Raw genomic sequence first — 19,254 nt, 5'->3', positions numbered from 1 at the left:
AGTAAGGAGAAGTGCAGAGGTTACCCGTGGTTGTGGATGGCATATACTCCCATCTACTGTTGAAATGCTGTGAATTGGGTCAAGTGTGTAATATTTTATTTTACATTTTTTCCACTTTTTGCATGTTTCTGTGGTGCAGAGTGCAGCAATGCCAAGCTGTGCTCACATATAGACAGCTGACACCTGCCAGACATCTAAAAATAGAAACTAGATGTCATTAATTATCATAATTATGGATTTTTATAATTTTAAATATATTTTTTTTCTATTTTTTTTATTGCTGTTTACATGCCGGGAGCACTGCAGAGCCAAGGGGTGCTCTTACATACATACCGACAGTTACTAGACATCTAACAATACAAAGTGGTTGCAATTAATTACTTATGTCTGGGGTTGCGTTTGCATAGCACACTATGGTGCTTAGCAACGCTAACAGTTAGCCCAGTAGTAAATGTGAAGATATACTAGTTTTCATAATATCCAAGTAGCAAAATGGGTAGAGACACAGCCCATTATTTAGTAGGTCCAGGGTTTGAGTCTGTAGTAATGATAAGATGTCTATAATTTAATTTAATATATATGTTTCATTTTAAAAACAAATTTGTGAATATGGCACTGCTGTGCTGGGCTGAGCACTGCTTAAACATGCTACTATTGTTTGCGTGGTGCTAAGCTGAGCTAAACCCCCAGTTGTGTGAGTTTTCGCTCTGCTTAGCTGTGCTTAGCTGGTTTGCGCACTGCTAAGCAATGCATCACTTTTTTGAATGTTGCTTAATAACATGTAAAGGTGGAAAAACAGCCTATATTAAGCACAATAAACAGGAATTCTGCATCATTCCTTGGAGTCTTATTGACTGTGGATATGCCAAGCAATGCTGGTGAAGGTGTGTGCTTTCAGGCACAGAGATGGGGTGTTCAAGAGTCCTTGGTCTTTCTTCTCCATGTAAAATCATGAACCCAGGCTGCTGCAGGGTTTTTTCCAGGGCTTGGAGTGTAAAGCAGAGGCCTGGAATCAGTTGGCCAAGAAACTCACCAGTGTCACTAGTATCCCTCACACAGGTGAGCAGTGTCATCACCAGTATGACATCCTGAAGTGGAGAAAGAGGGGGATCTTGGACACCTGGCTGGAGCTGTGAATACCCCACAAATCTGTAAGTATGTTGCCCTCTGCTTTACCAATATGCAAACTGAATGTCTGCAAAACTGGTATGCATGATGGTGTGCTTCTCTCCCAACAGCTGTAGCTGAGAGGGCATGGAAGGTCGAGTCACATGCTGGGCACCTGGCCAGGTTGTGCCATGAGTATGGTATGCACAGATGCATTATGCTAACTGTAGTACAATAAGCGAGGAGTAAAGCATTTAATGCAATAAAGTATACACCATAAAAACTGTAATGCAATAAATGGGCAAATAGAACTGCAGTGCAATAAATGGGCAAGTAGTGCTGTAGTGCAATAAATGGGTAAGCAGAGCTGTAGTGCAATAAATGAACAATAACAACTGTATTGCAATAAGCAATAAACAATACCAATAACAGTAAGCAAAATGGTGCACAGCAGGATTGTGTTGTCATAACCATTACAGTACAGCTGTATGTATTACTTGTCTATGGTAAGGTTGTTGCAGTCAAGTGTAGCACTGTAATAGCTGTAGAACTTAAAACTAATGTCCTGCAAACTGTATTGTTTAACTCATAGTATGGTGCAAGGCTGTCTTCAGGCCAATACTGGCCACATAATGCTCTCTGTTTCTCCTACTTCAGGTAATAAAAGTATATGGCTAAGGTAGCCCAGTCTATGGGCAATTATTGTGTGAACTTTACACACATTTATCAGCAATATGAATAAAGTGTTAAGTAGCATTGTTAATTACTTCAGATATCTGTTTTAATAAATGCATTATGACTGTATTCCATGCATGTGTGCTCTATTGTCACTGCAGTCAAGTATACCACTGTAATAGTTCTGAAATGCAAAATGAATTCAGTCACATAACGATGTCATTTTTTCCCACTCCAGGAACAAAAGGTATATCGGGGAGGTAGCCCATGTTATGAACAGATATGATTGTGGTTACATTTCACAGACACTTATAAGCAATACCAATAAAGTTTTAAGCAGTATAGTTGATTTCCAAAGAGATTTGTTTCAATAAATGCAGAACGGCTGTATTCCATGCATGTATGTTCGACAGTCAATGCAGTCAGGTATAGCATTGTAATACTTCAAGAATGCAAAACAAATTCAGTCACACAATGCTGTCTTTTTCTCCCACTCCAGGGACAAATGGTATGTGGTATATGGTTGAGGTAGCCCATGTTATGAGCAGATGTGATGTGCTAACATTTCACAGACAGTTATCAGCAAAGCTAATAAAGTTACATTTTTTTTTTGCAGATGTCTCCTGCAGTCACAGCTATTGGATTCTATTCCCATGCCTGCCAGCTAAGGCATGACAGATGTCTAGATTATATACTATACATAAACATGTTTCTCAAGTGTCACAATTTCATGTAATGTAAATAAAATGGCCTAATCTATCTGTCACAGGATTACCAGAAAAATGATTACCTGGAATGCAGTGTATTACCAAATCTGCTTACAGAACACCTTGGTAGTTATAGAAGTCCACATTATGTGAAAGTGTTCTGCGTAGTAGTGTACCTGCATTTGTTATTGATTCGCCCATACTGACCCATGCTAACAGCTTGAGAGGTATGTACATCCTACATCAGCTACAGGATAATTGTAATCACTGTACTCAGAACTGATAATATATGTCTGTAGAGTATTTAGTATCAGTGTTCTCAGGGATATAGTCTGCATTGTCAGTAATGGAATGTTTTTGTCTTTCTCTCTACCCACCTCTTATCTTCATTAATGTATTTTTGTTATTTATTATTATGATTTAATATTTACATATATTGTTAAACTAAGTATATTTTTGCAAAATGTGATGTGATATTGTTACGTGTCATTATGATTCACAATTAACATACTTTTTAAACTAACTATTTTGTTGCCCTTATGGTTTACTTCTTATTGGTATGCTATTTGGATGAATTAAAATGATGTTCAAGTCTGTTAATACTAACAATGATTTAATTATTACTAACCATAACTTATTGCTATACCTCATTCACCACAGCACATCAAGGTAGGCCAGCTCTGGTTGATCCCCCTACCTTGCCTCAACCAGCTGTGGCACCAGGTCCCAGCACATCTGGGACCCAGACTGGTGGTGCCCCCTCTACTGCCCCAGCACTACCTTTGGCATTGGATAGTACCACCCCATCGGATGGGGCCCAGCCCCCTCTGGGAGTAGTGTTGGAGGAGGTGTTGTCACACAGGATGAGCTGCTGGTCATGGTGCCCAGGATAGGCTACCATGGGTTTGACCACCACCTAAGCCGAATTGAGGGCATTCTGGACAACCTGGTGAGGTAGCCTAAACCTTGTGCCCAGCCTCCAGCACTGCCACCCTCAGGGCAGTGAAGGACCAGTGCTGACAGCCCCATGGGTGAGGATGTGACTCATACTGCTGCCATCTGGAGGCACATGGGACTTGGATTCCACAACACCCTCCCTATCCAAGGTGTTCACCCCCCTCATGTGTCACACACTGTCTCTGTCTGCTATCTTGATTATCTTGTCTGTCTGCAAATACTTGCTCACCTATCCAACTTACCTCACCCACATGTATCTATGTCCCTTCCCCAACATTCCACTCTCACCTTAAAAAATAAAAAAATGGACATTTGTCCCCACTAAAAATATATTGTACCATACATAGCTCTCCATTTCACACACGTGTCAACTGGACACATGTAATTTGGTCCAATTGGCTTGATAATGCAGTTATGTTGTCCTCACCCCTCTCTCTGGGGTTAAGAGTTCAAAGTCATGTACAAAGTCTGTGCACAGCTGCTGCTGTACAAGAAATGGATAGCTATGGTTCTTTCCTACACATCCGTACCTGCTTTTCAGTATGTTTTCCCCTGCTTTCACCCCATTTTGGCACTTTCCTATCTCCCCATTTTTCTTTTCTCTATATTTTTTTGCTCGCTGCTGCATGGAGTGCCACATCACGCAGATTTGCTCAGCTCAGCTAAATAGAGCTATATGTGTTTTTAAACTTGTAATACACACTTACAAATAAACACCTGCCCCATATTTCGGACCCAAGACCATCATACCTTGCGACAACTGCATTATCCTGCCATGCCAAACAGCTCTTACTTAAAACACCTGGTTCAATTAAAATGTAGTAATTGCCAGTTACAGTCATTAAATCTGTTTCAGCAATGTTGCATGTCATGCCAAGTCATACAAACTTGATTAAAATATAATTAAATTAAAAAGATTAGAAATGGGAGTGTACCTTGGACTCTGCTGTAATATTACACCACTAGAAAGCCAAAGACATAATAATGGATGTAAGTGAGGCTTGCACTAGCAGGTAAATGTGTCCTTCAGCAGCAACATGTAGAAGGACACCTGCTAAGGCATTAATGGTAAAATACATGTTCAACTGGGACCCTAGTGCATGCATACATCCATATAAAGCCATGCACTTACTGATGGATATGGAAAATGCATGTCACATCCTGTATGTGTGCACATATATGTCGCAAATACACCACTTAGAGCAGTGATTCAGTAGCTCAGTTTGTTAATTGCCTTGTAAATGGTGCATTTTGCCACATACTGTCCTGGGTTCAAATCCAGTGGTGTGTAGAAGTGAAGTTTCAGTATTATGAATTCAGCAATTAATGACGGAGTCATGCACTCTTTATCCACCCAATGCATTTCAAATGACATGTCTGCTTTTCACTGATGGAGGTCACAGGCCTGCAGGTAGGAACACACTTCACATACCCCTATGGAAAAACTATATATGCATAAAGTGTCGGTCATGAATTCACACAGAATATTAATGCAGGTACTGCAAATGAGGGCCACTAATATCAGAGTGCACCACATAATCCTTCCAAATTCACTGTGCAGATGATCACAGCTGCACAGCTAACATACACATTGAAGGTCCCTGCTTGTAACAAGACCTGCCCTCATACACTCTGCAAATTACTACCAGACTGTAACACATGGCCTTGCATTTGCACAAATGGTGGACATATTCTTATATTTATACCCCATCTTACCCAAGGACACACTAAACATGTTGACAAGCACTCTGTTAATGATACTGTTGCCTAACATACTTACCTTAATCACATGCCTTATTCGGATTGGAAAGAGTAGCATTAGTCTGGCTCTGCCTCTCCAACAAGGCTGACACAGCTTCCACAGTTGCTTCTACAGGTTGTTGTCCACCAAAGCGTTCACACTCTCTCTCTCTGTCTATCACCAGCAACAGCAGCTGCAGCCTGTAGCACACACATCTCTATGGTAAGATTTCTGCTACAGACCCACCCTCTGTGATGATGTAGTCTTCTGACCCCAGTATTGCCCAGCACAACATGACAGAAAGGGGCCCTAATCTACATGAAGGCCTTATATATCGCACAGTGGTCACATGCCATTGGCTGATGATAGTACAAATCTGCTGATGATAGAGCAAATCTGCTGTGTTAGCTGAAATTAGCATTTCAGACCAACAGATTGATTTAGAGGCAATCACCTTCTGATGAGAAACATGTTTAAAAGGCAAGCAGCTGTCTAAGGGGAACCAGTCTTAATGAGACTTTCCTCACAAAGAGCACTTCTTTGTGAAAACATTACTATCACCACATATCAACAGAGGAGTACTACACTCCATCAGGTATGTAACTGATTTTGTGTACAACATGATACAGATGGGTGAATAAATGTATGAGGAATAGGGAATTGAACATTAAGCCTGTCGTAGACCTATGATAATGACATGTCATTGATCCCCTGCTGTTTTACACTTACACAGGATGTACTATACATCAAGGGTGCATTGGCTGTTGTCATTGTGGCATACTGGTCTCGTTGGACTGTCCCTTTATAGTAGCTGTAATAGCACACTGCTAATTGTGTGGCACTGTTCTTATGATATATTATTAGGGGATTGCCCATAGGGGGCACACCACAGTAGACCCGGGTGTTGGGTGCATGATCATACAGCAGTATCTGTCATGGCAAACACAGGAATACTATCTCAGTTGTATCCACACAATTAGTATGTTTGAAAACTGTGGGGTATGACATGTGTGAGCAAGCAGTGAATAGTGCCAGCCATGTTGTCCTTGCTGTATCTCTACATAGTGTAGTTCCACATATGTGAACCTGTAATGTGTCCCCCTTTTTTTGTCTTTCAGAACTCATGTATTATAGATGCCTTGTACTCTTCTCTGATGTGGAATCTAAAACTATATTGGAAGGACTAAGGCAACGTCATCACATCTTATTGTCCGGGGGAGGCAAAACAGGGAACAGCGAGCTGCATTGTGGGATGACCTTGTCTGGGATGTGAATGGACTGGCCACCAGGACAGGACATATTAACAGGTTTGACACCATGCTACAGACATGGTGAATGCTGCACGATGAAGGGCAGCTGATCTAGCCAGGGATCATGCCATCACCAGTGGTGGGCCTGCAATGGATCAACCATTCACTGCCACTGAGGAATTCTTGGTGAACCTAGGGACATACAATAACTCCCAGGCATCCATCACACCATAAATCATGGAGGTGGGTGCCACAGTTTCCACAGCAGATAAGCATGCAGGTAGGCTTACTGTGATCAGCACAGTAATATTGTAGCAGTCAGGGTGTCAAGGCTCTACATACTTTTATGTGGGTGTCAGGTTTTAGATCTTTTGAGGGAAGGGTTTTACCTTAGTTGTACTTTCATACTCAGAATGTGACCAATACAACAAGTAACACAGTAGGTGCTGTAAATGTGAGATATATGGCTGTATTACCTTGTTGTGCTACAACATGCATTGGTACTGAAATTACCTTGCTGTCAACTTTCACAGGTCATTCAGGTATTGGCCAAGGCCATGGTCCTGCTCCTGGTAAGCATGACACTGTTTTATTAAGGAACATTTATATTCTATTAAAGTTAAGGGTCATAATAATGCCCTATTTAAACATGCTGTCATGTGTAAACAGAATAGAATGTTTTTATTTTCCATTCTGCAACAGGTACATAAGGATCTTAAATGGGGTAATCACAGGAGTATAGTTGAGCAAATAGAAACAGTTTGGCAGTGACAGTTAAGAAAAGATAAGCCTCCTGGTTTAAATGATGCATTTACTCTAAAATGCAATTTAAAACACAAAAGCTTGAAAGGGCATTAAAGTAGGCAGTAAAACATGTATTTCAATATATTTGTTAAGATAGGTGTACTGTTTTTTATGTGCTGTTTTATCAAGTATATTGTTATATTGCTTAATTAAAAGGTAAATTGTACTGGTCATTTACTTGAAGGGATTATTGTAAAGGTCTTAAGTTGAATGTGTATTTTGTTCTGAGAAAGTCTATTTTGGACAAAAGTGGAGATGAAAAATTTGGCTGCTAATCCAGTTGTGGGTCTTTGTTATTTGAGTACAAGTGGATTTCTCGTAACAATAGTGCAGGTACTCATGGATCACTTTTTTCTTCTTATCATAGATGACCAGGGTAGTTGCTCTCTGTCCCCTACACAACCTGTTGTCAGTGTCTGTTTGGACTCTGATGATGATGGTGGCCACAGTGAGGCACAGGTGGGGGTTGGAGGCTTAATCTGTCCCAGAGGTAGACATCCCTCTTCTGCCTCCATTATCACTGCACATACTCAGTATGTCCACACATACCCATTCCCCAGATGCCACAGATATTGGGGGGATCAGAGAGTGGGAGCATTGAACAGGAACATGTTGCAACTATGGCTCCAGTGAGTGTAGACACTGGTCATAGCTATAGACCTGGCAAGGTCCCACACAGGCAGATTGACAGGGATGCTTGTAGGAGATCTGGTGTCCATCCACCACTTGTTGCAGATGCCACATCATGGGTCACTCGCTGCATGTTTCGGGCTGTCATATGGGCACAGGCACATTCTGAACAGAACACCAGACATATGCTTAGGGTTATGGATGCTGCACAGTCTGACATCCATGACTGCCTCCACTGCACTTGGGACACCCTGGATTGGTTGGCTGATGCAGTGGACAGAAGGTGGGTTGAGACAGTGTCTGTCTTGGACCTCACACTGTCTGTGCTGGAATGTGTGGTTGGAGTTGAGCGTCAGACTCATGTATGTAGATCAGCAATTGCATCTGCTGAGAGTCCACATGACCATGCACAATCACACTCCCATAGTGGCAGTACATCCAGCGCTACAGAGGGGGGTGTGCTGTTTGCATCATGAAATGCAGGCCATGGGCTCATGGTCCTGGGTGTTTCCATGGGGGACACAGTCCCAGCAGACAGCAGTCACCATCAGGTACTAGCGTCACTTCTGACCTTGGGCATGGAGGTGCCAGTGCACCTCCTGGCAGAGCCACTTCCTGTGTTTGTGGCCAGAGACGGTGAACTGTCAACTCTACCATGTATGGTCCTGACTGTGTACATGCACACACTCACACATCACTGTCAAATGCAGGTCACCTACAGCAAACATGGCACCTTTCCATGGTCTGTCTTACCTGCTTGCCTTCCTGACTCACACACATGCTGTCAACCATTTGGGTCAGCCTAGGCCTCCTGCATCCCCACACAACACCCTGTCTAAGTGATGATACCTGTGCCACATCCCTCTCATCCTCGCCATTGATGCAGGGAAATGAACTTCTGTGTCTGATGCACAGAATGACTATATTAGTTAGCATGTACTTGTATAATGCAGTGCTGTTTTGTCATGCCACTTGTAGTGGTTAACAACAGATACTATATGCTGGCATTTGTCACGAGTACGCAACATACTTTTCTGTACTTTACATTGCATGATGTAATGGATGCATACTTACATGATGACAGGTGTGTCACGAACCTGTTTATGTTTCTGTTTCAGCGGTCTGTTAGGATAATCCATGAATACCCATCAGTTATGAAACAGCACAGGATGGCATGTCAGCACAGCAGAAATATTTTTTTCAGCTAGGTACAGCACTATAAGTGCATGGCTCCATAGGCTCATATGTGTTTGACAGGCTAACAATGACAATGGTGGCATTCAGCATAATCATGCATCCCTAATCTCTGAACAGGTTTGTTACCCTTGATAAGTGTCACCAGGGTGTTGGGAACTCACACATCTACTAGCAGTGGTGATGGGATGACCCATCTACAAATATCCTGTGTCCAGTACAGACAGCTTCTATACACCAGTTATGATTGCCATGCTTTGCATCCCATTGTACATTATGTGTGTGACAGCAGATGTGTGCTTCACATGCATGGGGATCCTGTTTCATGTAAGGTGTACTGTCTGTGTTACATACCTGTCTCTCCATCATGTACTATTTATACCGCAGTGATGTTGTAGGCATGTAGAATAGGTGAGACATGTGTTAGTCCTGTCATGGATATGTGAGGAGGTACAAAGGGGGATCCACCACCTCCCTGTATGAAGCCAGACACATACCCTGCAAAGCATTTAGGGAACAGACTACACATGTACGGTCATGACATAGACTCCATAGAACATGTTATCTACTCTGTGTATTGGTGTATGGAAGCTGTGTGGCTGCTACAGTTGCACAATATGCCTCTGTAGTGACATAGCAAAGATGCCATTGCACACAATGACAGCTGTGATGACTGCCACATTCAATATAGTAGTGACGGTCTAGGATTTACATCCCTAACCTGTTGGTTCTGTGTGGAGACTGTGACAGCTCCCAATATGTAATGACCTGCTAATGTACTCAGTCAGTGGTCACTGATAGTGGTTATGAGTGCAGAGAGGGAATAGGTAGATGGGGTATGCCAGTAATGTAGGATTGTGAACCACACTGGTGACTGGTATCATTTTAGCCCAGGTTTACCACTGCTATCTTTCCAGAGTATGACTGTCAGACATTGGCCTATCCACCAGCTGACATAACACTCTGTACATGACATACACAGTTTTCAGCAAGGCCTGCAGGCCTAATATTGTCATACATCTTGTCAGGCCATAGTTGGTGGAGTGAGACATATGTTCAACATCCATTGCATAATGTAACAGTCAATGGTTCCACCAGTTTCAGTCAGTAGGCATGATGTGGCCTTGAGCCAAAGTAACACTGTTTGGTCCAGTGTCACTAGGTGTATGACAGTGACATTGCTTGTATCCATGCTAACTCCTATCATGGCATATCAGGTGACACGACTCAGAGATCTGGGGATACTGCTTAGCACTACCTGTTAGTTGCCCTCTATGCAAGTAAGTGTAAGTGTTGCAGTTACTTTCAGCATGTTGCAGGAAGAGAGTCATGCAAGATGTCTGTACAGAGCACAAACAAACACATTAGGGAAGTGTAATATGCACACACTGTGTTGCTTAGTCGTGCTGTGGCTCACGTGCCCAAGGGATGGTCCAGGTCCTTACCTACAATGCCCTGAGGCAGTGCTATGGCATCCCCACACTGGGAACCAACATAATGCATCAAGTGTTTACCACTATGGGTAACACGTACAGCCCCTCCCCCCAGTGTGAGATCCTCCTTAGTGGGATCTGGCCACAGATCAGTCTCTTTAGACCTACCTGCATGTACCCCCTCTTGCAGACAATACAGACATATATGTCAAGACAGCCATTTATTACCTCCAGTGGGATGCTTGACATAGCGTGACTGCACTTCCCCCTTCAGATGGGACAGGCAAGTATTCAGAGCTCTACACCCATGCATTATGTCAGCAGCATTAAAATGGCATGAACTTGTCTAGACATGACAGGAGGGACACATGCTCATCATGGCTCAGCAAACTTGACTATTGGATAACTGTTATTAGCAGGATGTACAATAACAGGTGGACAGTGCTGTGTGACAGTTGGGATGAGGTTGCCCACCACCTTACATGGCGGCACTACCATCTCAGCTAAAAGAAGCACATAGTGTGGTTGTGATGTTGAGTACACATGGTAAGTGACAAAAAGTAGCCACCCACGCAAAGCAGGACCACAACACATGGTGTAGTTACACTTGTGACCTCAAAGGGCAGTCACAGATTGTCTGTGACCTCATACATCATGATGCCACATATGATGGGTCTGGATTCATACCTAACCTGTACACCCACACTGCCTGTGTCAAATACACTCCCTTGTCCCCACCACGTAACACATGACATTCCTACAACCTGTCCCATAACTTTCATATTTACAGAGCAGTTCATATCTGTCCTCTCATTGTAAGATACTCAGCATCTACTGCGCATGCTACCATTCCAGGCTGCATCCCACATGCAATCTGACAAGGATTATTAACACCATTGGGGCACCCTTGCAATCATACTGACACTACTGGCTGCACACCAGCTGAGTGGACAATGGCAACTGTTATATCCTTGCACAGATGTGGTGCATCCAATGACCAACATAACTATACACCTCTTTGTCTGAGTATCCCTATATGTATGGCCATGGGGCAATCATCATGGAGCTGATCAGAACACATATATGTTCTACACACAGTTGACTATACAAAGTTTTGATGTGTGACAAGGGGAGTATGATTGTTACATGTAGAGGACATTTCTGAGGCAGTCACCATGGACCTGGGTGAGGGTACACCAGGGCATACACCTGAGACTCAGCCACGCCGTCTGACTATATTTCCTGCTCAGGCAACATTCACAAAGCACCCACTGAGGCATCCATGATACTGCCATTGTAGGGGTCACTAAGTGGCCCATTGCTGGCACACATATGGAACATGGGGACATCCTCCTCCAGTAGCTGATCTGTCAGTAGCAGTACTCAACAGGGCACAGTCCTGGGTCCTTTACTTTTGGAATCCATTTAACCTCAATATACCTGACTACGGACTGTGGCTAACAATGTTGGCTGATGTCCGCATATTGTGAGCACTCATAGACTCTCTGTGGTATGTTACTATCCTGTAAGAGGGTATTGCAAACACATGCCTGTTGTCATAGTAATGGCCATAAACTACATGCAAATATATATATGTAGTATCATTTCCATCAGTTAGACCTATGTACCTGGTAAGTAGGACATCAGTTGCAACATGTGATGTACCTACTTAGGGGTGAATGAACTGGGCACACAGACCTGGCCACACAGGTTTACACCTATTGTGCCTCAAATTACCCTGTCTCTACAGTGGTATGGCAAGAATCATATGGCATAGCTGAGGCCACAGTCACCTGTAAGTGACATGCTCCTAACCTCCAAGTATTCTTCCCTTAGCATGCCAATACCTGAGTGCAATGGCCATTTGGTGATGTACCTTTTCAAGCAGTACTGGCAATTACACACAACGGAATGGTCACTCAAAAGGTCACTTCACATCTCTGGTATGTGTTCAAGGGGGATAGTCTGCAATGAGTGTCATTGTCACCTGTGGTATGTAGACTATGCAGAGGTGATCAGTGGCTTGCATATGGGGCAATGTGTGACCCTGCTTTATTGCATATGCTGCCTATCTGTAGGAGGCATAGTAGATGGATAACCCATTGTAAGGACATTAACTTTGTATGTGACATTGGTACTACATGCTTGTGGGAGAGATTTGTCTAGCAGATTTAAACACACTCTTTAAACAGAACCCTGCCTAATGGCACACAGAGCACCTCAGTACACCTCACCACATGTCATCTATATGAATGGCTGGGTGATCATTTTCTCAGCACAGGTTGTCTGTCTTTGTCCCTCATGGACTGGGACAATATGTGCTGATCCTGTAACTACAGGTATAAAGATGTATATGATTGTGAGGGCTGTATGGCCATTATGCCAGTGAAGTTCAAACAGCCTATGGTTCCATAATATGATATAAAATGCACTAACAGGGTCACACACAACTATGGGTACATTGAGGCTAGCACCACTTCCAATCACTGCGTACAGGACATGCCAAGGCTCACACATAGTGCAAGTTGGTTGTATGTAGATGAGAACACTTACCTATGTAATGGTACACACTGCAGATGAAAGTACATAATGCATGCAACACACCTCATGTTTGCTAGTACTATCAGTTCAGGACATATGCTAGATGACATTAGCAGGCCTTGTTGTGGTCAGTCCTTTGAGGAGCCACATTATACACAACAAATAAAATATTGCAAAACCCTACCTATTGTTATGCTACCAGGTGATCATATTTATGCTATCTGGACACATACCCACACTTAGTAGAGTGGAGTGAGATTAGAAACCTTACCTATCTAGTCTTACACACTGTATATCACAGTATTTATCACACGCACCACAGCCTAAGTCTTGATGCTATAATTTCAGCTGGTAGTCTTGAGGTGGATGACATCATCAGGCCTTGTAGAAGAAAGCAGTGTGGAAGCCAGAAGTAAGTTACAGGGCCAAAAAGTGCATAACTATTGCAAGTGGATAGCCCATGAGGGCATGGCAGCTGTTTTGCAGGGGTATACACATACACATGCACCAAGTAGCCTGGAGTGAGATTAGAACCCTTACCCATTTAGTCTTATTCACTATAGATCACAGTACTTATTCCACGCACCACAGGTTGAGTCCGTTGTATATGTGATTGCAGGCACAGTACTTGTGCATTACACAAACTAAGCTTGTGATGAACAGCCTCTATGGTCTGCAGAGTGATATTGCTTCATACTGTTATCTGCATCTAGTTTCCTAGCAGTGGGATAACTATTACCCTAGCTATGTGTGTACATTACCAGTATGGCCATATGTGGCTGGTTTCAGTTAGACAGTCAAATCTGTTGGCATGACCAATGTGCACCGTCTATGCATGTGTTGACAGCATTATACATTACAACACTCTTCTCCTCTTCTGCCTAGGCCTAGTGTCAGCAGCAGCAGCAGGAATGACTTCAGCATCTAGCAAATACAGATGTAGCAGATCTGCAGCAGCCCCTAGCATTCTTTCAGTTAAAATTCTCAAGTCTGTACTCCCATGGTGAAGAGTATGGGGGAAAATCAGATTGTAAAGTGTATGCATGCTTTATAGTGCTGTGCTGTAGGTGCTGACTGTGAGATTGGCTACCTATGATGCATTCCACCTGCCTAGTATATCATTAACATCATTTAATAGCCCTAGTTTAAGTTAAACAGAGGTCAAAACTAATTAATAGGTCAATGGGTTTTAGATATAATCAATACTGCAGCACTGCACGCAAATGCGTGCCTTGTAGGTAAATAAAGCTTAGCTTTCAGTGTACACACCCCCACAGATGTCCATGATCAGCATGGCGGCATGCTATGCAAACTCATTAAAACTTGCTCCCCTTAGCTAAACAAAGCTTAGAAGTGAGGGCACACACCTCTCTGCAAGGATACACTCAACAATGCAGCACCTCATGCAAACAGGCTGAAATAAGCTTAGCAATCATTGGACACACCCTCCCCTAATGTTCATAGGTTCATAGGTTCATACTAGGCTATCTGCCCTAGGGCATTTATAAGCCTAGCCAGAGTGTGTTTGGCTTTCGCCACCCATTTTAAATTAATTTTGCTATGCCCTTATAGGTTCATAGGTTCATACTAGGCTATCTGCCCTAGGGCATTTATAAGCCTAGCCAGAGTGTGTTTGGCTTTCACCACCCATTCAGTTACCGCCTCTGTAAACAACAACATGGTTCTCTGCCTACACAAATGGGATATGCGGACATGATTACCCTTTTGTGCTATTCAGTAACTCCACCTCATTTGCATAGGGATCCATGTTCATAGCCTGGAAACTACATGCTTCAAAGCCCTACCACATTAGCAACAGCACCAATGCACCATTGCAGATACTCCATATAGGGTCCTGTAATACATTTCTCTCACATAATATTAATTTTGTTTTTTCCATTTTTTTTTTTTCATAAAGCATGTTTGTGCAGTGCGATACATCATGCAAACAAGCTCAGATTATTAAAAAGATAAATTTAATTTAACATATTTCCTTTAATTTGTCAGACACACAGAGGACAGTTTCTCTCATATCTGTATGTGGTATGCCATTTCTGTCCATCTATTCTTATTTTACAGCCCCTTTTCTCTGTCTTATGAAGTGATTTGCATGCCACAGAATTTTCTCTGTTGGGGAAGCTTGTGCGTGTTGCTCAGCATCTCATACTGAATCAAAAGATGTTCGTGGCCATGTTAGCAGCATGACACAATGCCTACATGGAAAAAAATGTGTAGGCTTTATTAAATTCCCCCCTAAGTTTATAGATCATGGACGCTGGGGGACATCAAGAGAAATAGGCACCAAGCTATATTAATAGATACAGTGAATTATTTGAGATCCAGCCAGCAAGTAAATATAAGGAAGATGATGAGGCAATAGTTTCAAGTCTAGAGAGAAGAAGCATATGATATATGGTGTCAAAATCCTGAGTCTTATAGAAAGAAGTGGATGGGTTATGCTACCAAAAGCCTTGGAGAGGTCAATCAGTAAGGCCAGAATAGCATTTCAAAATGTAAATACAGAGTGAAGATCCAGCAATAATAATAGTAGGACAGTGTCAGTGCTACAACTAAAACTTTTTATAGGAAAAGTATGAGTAACAGGGAATGCCATAAAGTGTTTATGAGTGATTTACTGCAGAAGTTTGGGAAAAGGGTCTGGGAAAATAATCAGGTAGATGCTAAACACTATACAGTTTACTTCTTTCTGAAGAGGAATGGCAATAGATTACATCTCCAAATTTGAAAAAATAATCTGCAGCTAAGTACTGATTAATGATTGTGCTTACTGGTATGGATTTCAAGGGGGAAGCTAACTGAAGAAATAGAGGAATGCAAGTTGTAGGAAGATAGCAGAGATTAAGATTAGGAAGAAGCTCATGAAGTTATGTATAGTTATCTTCCTGGAGACAACAGAGAAAACAGTAAGCAAGGTCCAAGTTCATGAAAATTGCTAAAGAAAGTAGGGCAGAATTTGATTCCTTTATAATAATTTTCAAAGAAAGTGTTACAGTCCATACTTCAGGCCAGTAATCAAGGAGCCTCAATCCTCACCACTAACAGTAGTGAGGGATGAACACTAGGAGCAAAGATGGATGCACACAGTATTTTCAGATGCAGTTCACTACACCAAGCACAATTTCCTTTAAGAGCATATGTTGACCACACTGAAGACCTGGGGCTGGACTCTCTTTCTCTTTTCAGGCCCCAAACAAGACTCCACAGTGACCACTTTGGAGCTCTGTGTCCCTGTTCTCAGGAACTGACACACACACTTGGATATTTGATTTTCACATATACACACATGGGAAAGTCTGGTACAGATTTACCAACTGTGCCCGCTCTACCCAGACTATATAGTAATTACACTGCCACCAGTCAGCTACTCTAAGGTTCTTGCAAGGATACCCAGTTATAGTGAGTAAAATTAATGCTAATACAGACAGTGAACTTTGATCAATGCAGCAAGGTTTTCGGGAGCAGCCACAGTGTCACTAAAATAAGCATAAGTACACTCAGGATGTTAAAAATATTCTCTAAAGGACCAGCTACAATGAAAGGTATAGGACTATTTAATATTAAATAATTAAATAGAAAACATGAGGATACTGAATATCTAGTTAAAATAAACACCAGAGTTTCAGCCACAGGAGATCTAAAAATAACACAGTTGAATAGATTCACACAGATGCAGACAAACAATACTTAACTAATCTGACTATATTTTCCTGACTGACCAAAGAATTACTGTTCCCTAGTAAATTAGTAAAGCAAGGCAAAATGATGAGTGCTGAGTTTCTTACTACAGCAAGGCAAGATGAGGTGTGTGTATATGTGAGATATCTTTATTAGATTCCAAAGTGCTGCTGCAAAAGTTCCAAAAATATCTCTCACTAATATTTAAAGAATAATTTTAGTGCTGGTTATAGAATGACATCACATCTTGTCACCTGACACTGGTACAATACACATCCAGCATCAGAAAACTATAAAACAATTTCAAAAACTTCCACCCTTAAGGACAATACAGAAAGATTTCTAGTCCTGGCGTTCCCAGACATTTTTGTCTCTAGCTGTAATGAGACCTGAAAGACAAAATCCTTATGGCCTAAACCAACCTATTTAATTTTCAACCTATTTTTCAAAATTAGCTGGATTGAGATTAATCTCTTCACTTCCAGAATTCTCTTTGAAAAACATGCATTTAATCAGTTATAATAATAATGTCTCTGACATACATGTGTATCTATTTTCTGTCCAGCAAAACCCACTGTTGATGCATTTTTAACACAAGCAACTATACAAATCAGTGTCATAGTCAAATAAGATAAAATTCTTTACAAAACTCCAGCTAGCTATGCTAGCATATGTAACACGTGCACTGCCTTTCTCTCCCTGGCACAGATGGCACTACGCATATCGTTATAGAAGGAACATTTATTCCCAGCATCCTGTCTTGGCTGATAAGGATGTTGCATCTTATTTGATCTCACATAAATTAGGACAGGACTTGCTGTCAGATGGCATGACTCTGAGAATTTCTGAAGATGTATTGTTCTTGCATCTCACCAGAAGTGGGGAATATTAATAGTGGTATAAAACAAACAACTTTCAATATTCTGTGAGACAATCTGGAGAACAGGCTGCCTATTTCTCCATAGAGATAACTGATAATGAATAAAGTGCAATGAACCAGATGACTCTGGGTCTGAGACCATCTGGAAATGAAATATCACCACTCATCTCTCCCTACCCTCTAAACAAGTACACATACATATCAGCCTTTCTAAATTAATCAGTATTACTTAGCAGTCAGGTCAAACACATATGATGGACAAAGTACTGGGTAGATTTTTATCACCTGGAAGCACACACTTACAATGCATGCTATAAACATTACTTAATCACTCTAATTGAACTTGTACATGATGTTGGACTGTACATCATATACAAGTTGTTCTTTTTTTCCAGATAATATTAATTTGTGTTTCATTTCAGATATTTAGCTACTAAGTAATGGTGACAGCCCTGAATCTAATCTAATAGAAGGTCTGTGCTGTTTATAAAATAGTCCAGCGGCTTTTCTCTGCAGATCTGCTAATGCCTATGATACATAATCTAAAATCTCAGAAAGGTGACAATGAAAGGTATTTCAATATTTCACTTTACTCTAGCATACCTAAAACTTGTATAATGTCACTGAACATACTGCAGAGCAGCAAACGTGATTGACATTACTGTTTGTACATTGAATACCAACATAAACTAGATGCCCTTCTTTTATTCCCTCTGGGTAGGAAGGCTGGGCATACTGGGGCAATTTTATTCTCCCTGGGTAGAAAGGCCAGGCATACTTGGGCCCTTTTATTCTCCCTGGGTAGAAAGGCAGGCATACTTGGTCTCCTCCCATCTCACCATTGTGCACTGGCATGACTTGCATACCACTGATTAATACACTATAGGAAACCGGTACTGTGCATGAAATACATTCATCAGCGTTCTGTACAGTAAGTGTTTCACTATATCAGACTGTTTTACTGAACTGGATAATTCTGTTGGATGAAAGGACATACCTCTACTTCCTCAATAAAAACAAGAGCAGGTTCTTCATTATTCTGATTTCATTTACTTCTTTCAACTTAATGGCCACTAACTTGCTTTGCTTTTGTTTTTCCAAGACATTTCAATTTGGCATATGTCCTTTTCAGTGGAAGTCTCTGACAAAAGCTTCAAAATAAATAAATAAAATCAAACCTTAGTATAAATACATAGCACTGTAGAAAATATAAAGATCAAGGAAAAACATGCTAGTAAGTACAAATCATAAAGTAAATATTAGTACATATATAATGCAAGCCCCAAAATAAATATGTGCACTAGGACCGCAACCTGCTATTAGATTTTAAGTACTAATATAATAACACAAAATGATACAAAATTCAGTTTCACTGTAACTGGAAATAAGTAACATCTGCGATATCATAGACTGCATTTCTAAGCAAAGGATAAAACTTAGTTAAATGTACCAAAAGAAAAGAAATTCATGTGGGACAATATTTCATTGACAGATAAGTTTAAGTTTTTATATCATAAGAATTAATGCAGTTTTAAATTAGAACAATTCTATAGTCTGCTTAACTATAGTCAGCACTTAAAAGGGAAAATCTTAAGGACTTAATAGGAGCAAAATGCAAATAAAATAAGTATATATAAAT

The sequence above is a fragment of the Protopterus annectens genome, chromosome 1.part2 (assembly GCF_019279795.1).
Source record: "Protopterus annectens isolate FY-2018-M chromosome 1.part2, PAN1.0, whole genome shotgun sequence".
Classification (NCBI taxonomy): domain Eukaryota; kingdom Metazoa; phylum Chordata; order Ceratodontiformes; family Protopteridae; genus Protopterus; species Protopterus annectens.
The sequence above is the reverse complement of the archived record's forward strand: the minus strand, read 5'-3'. Positions refer to the sequence as shown.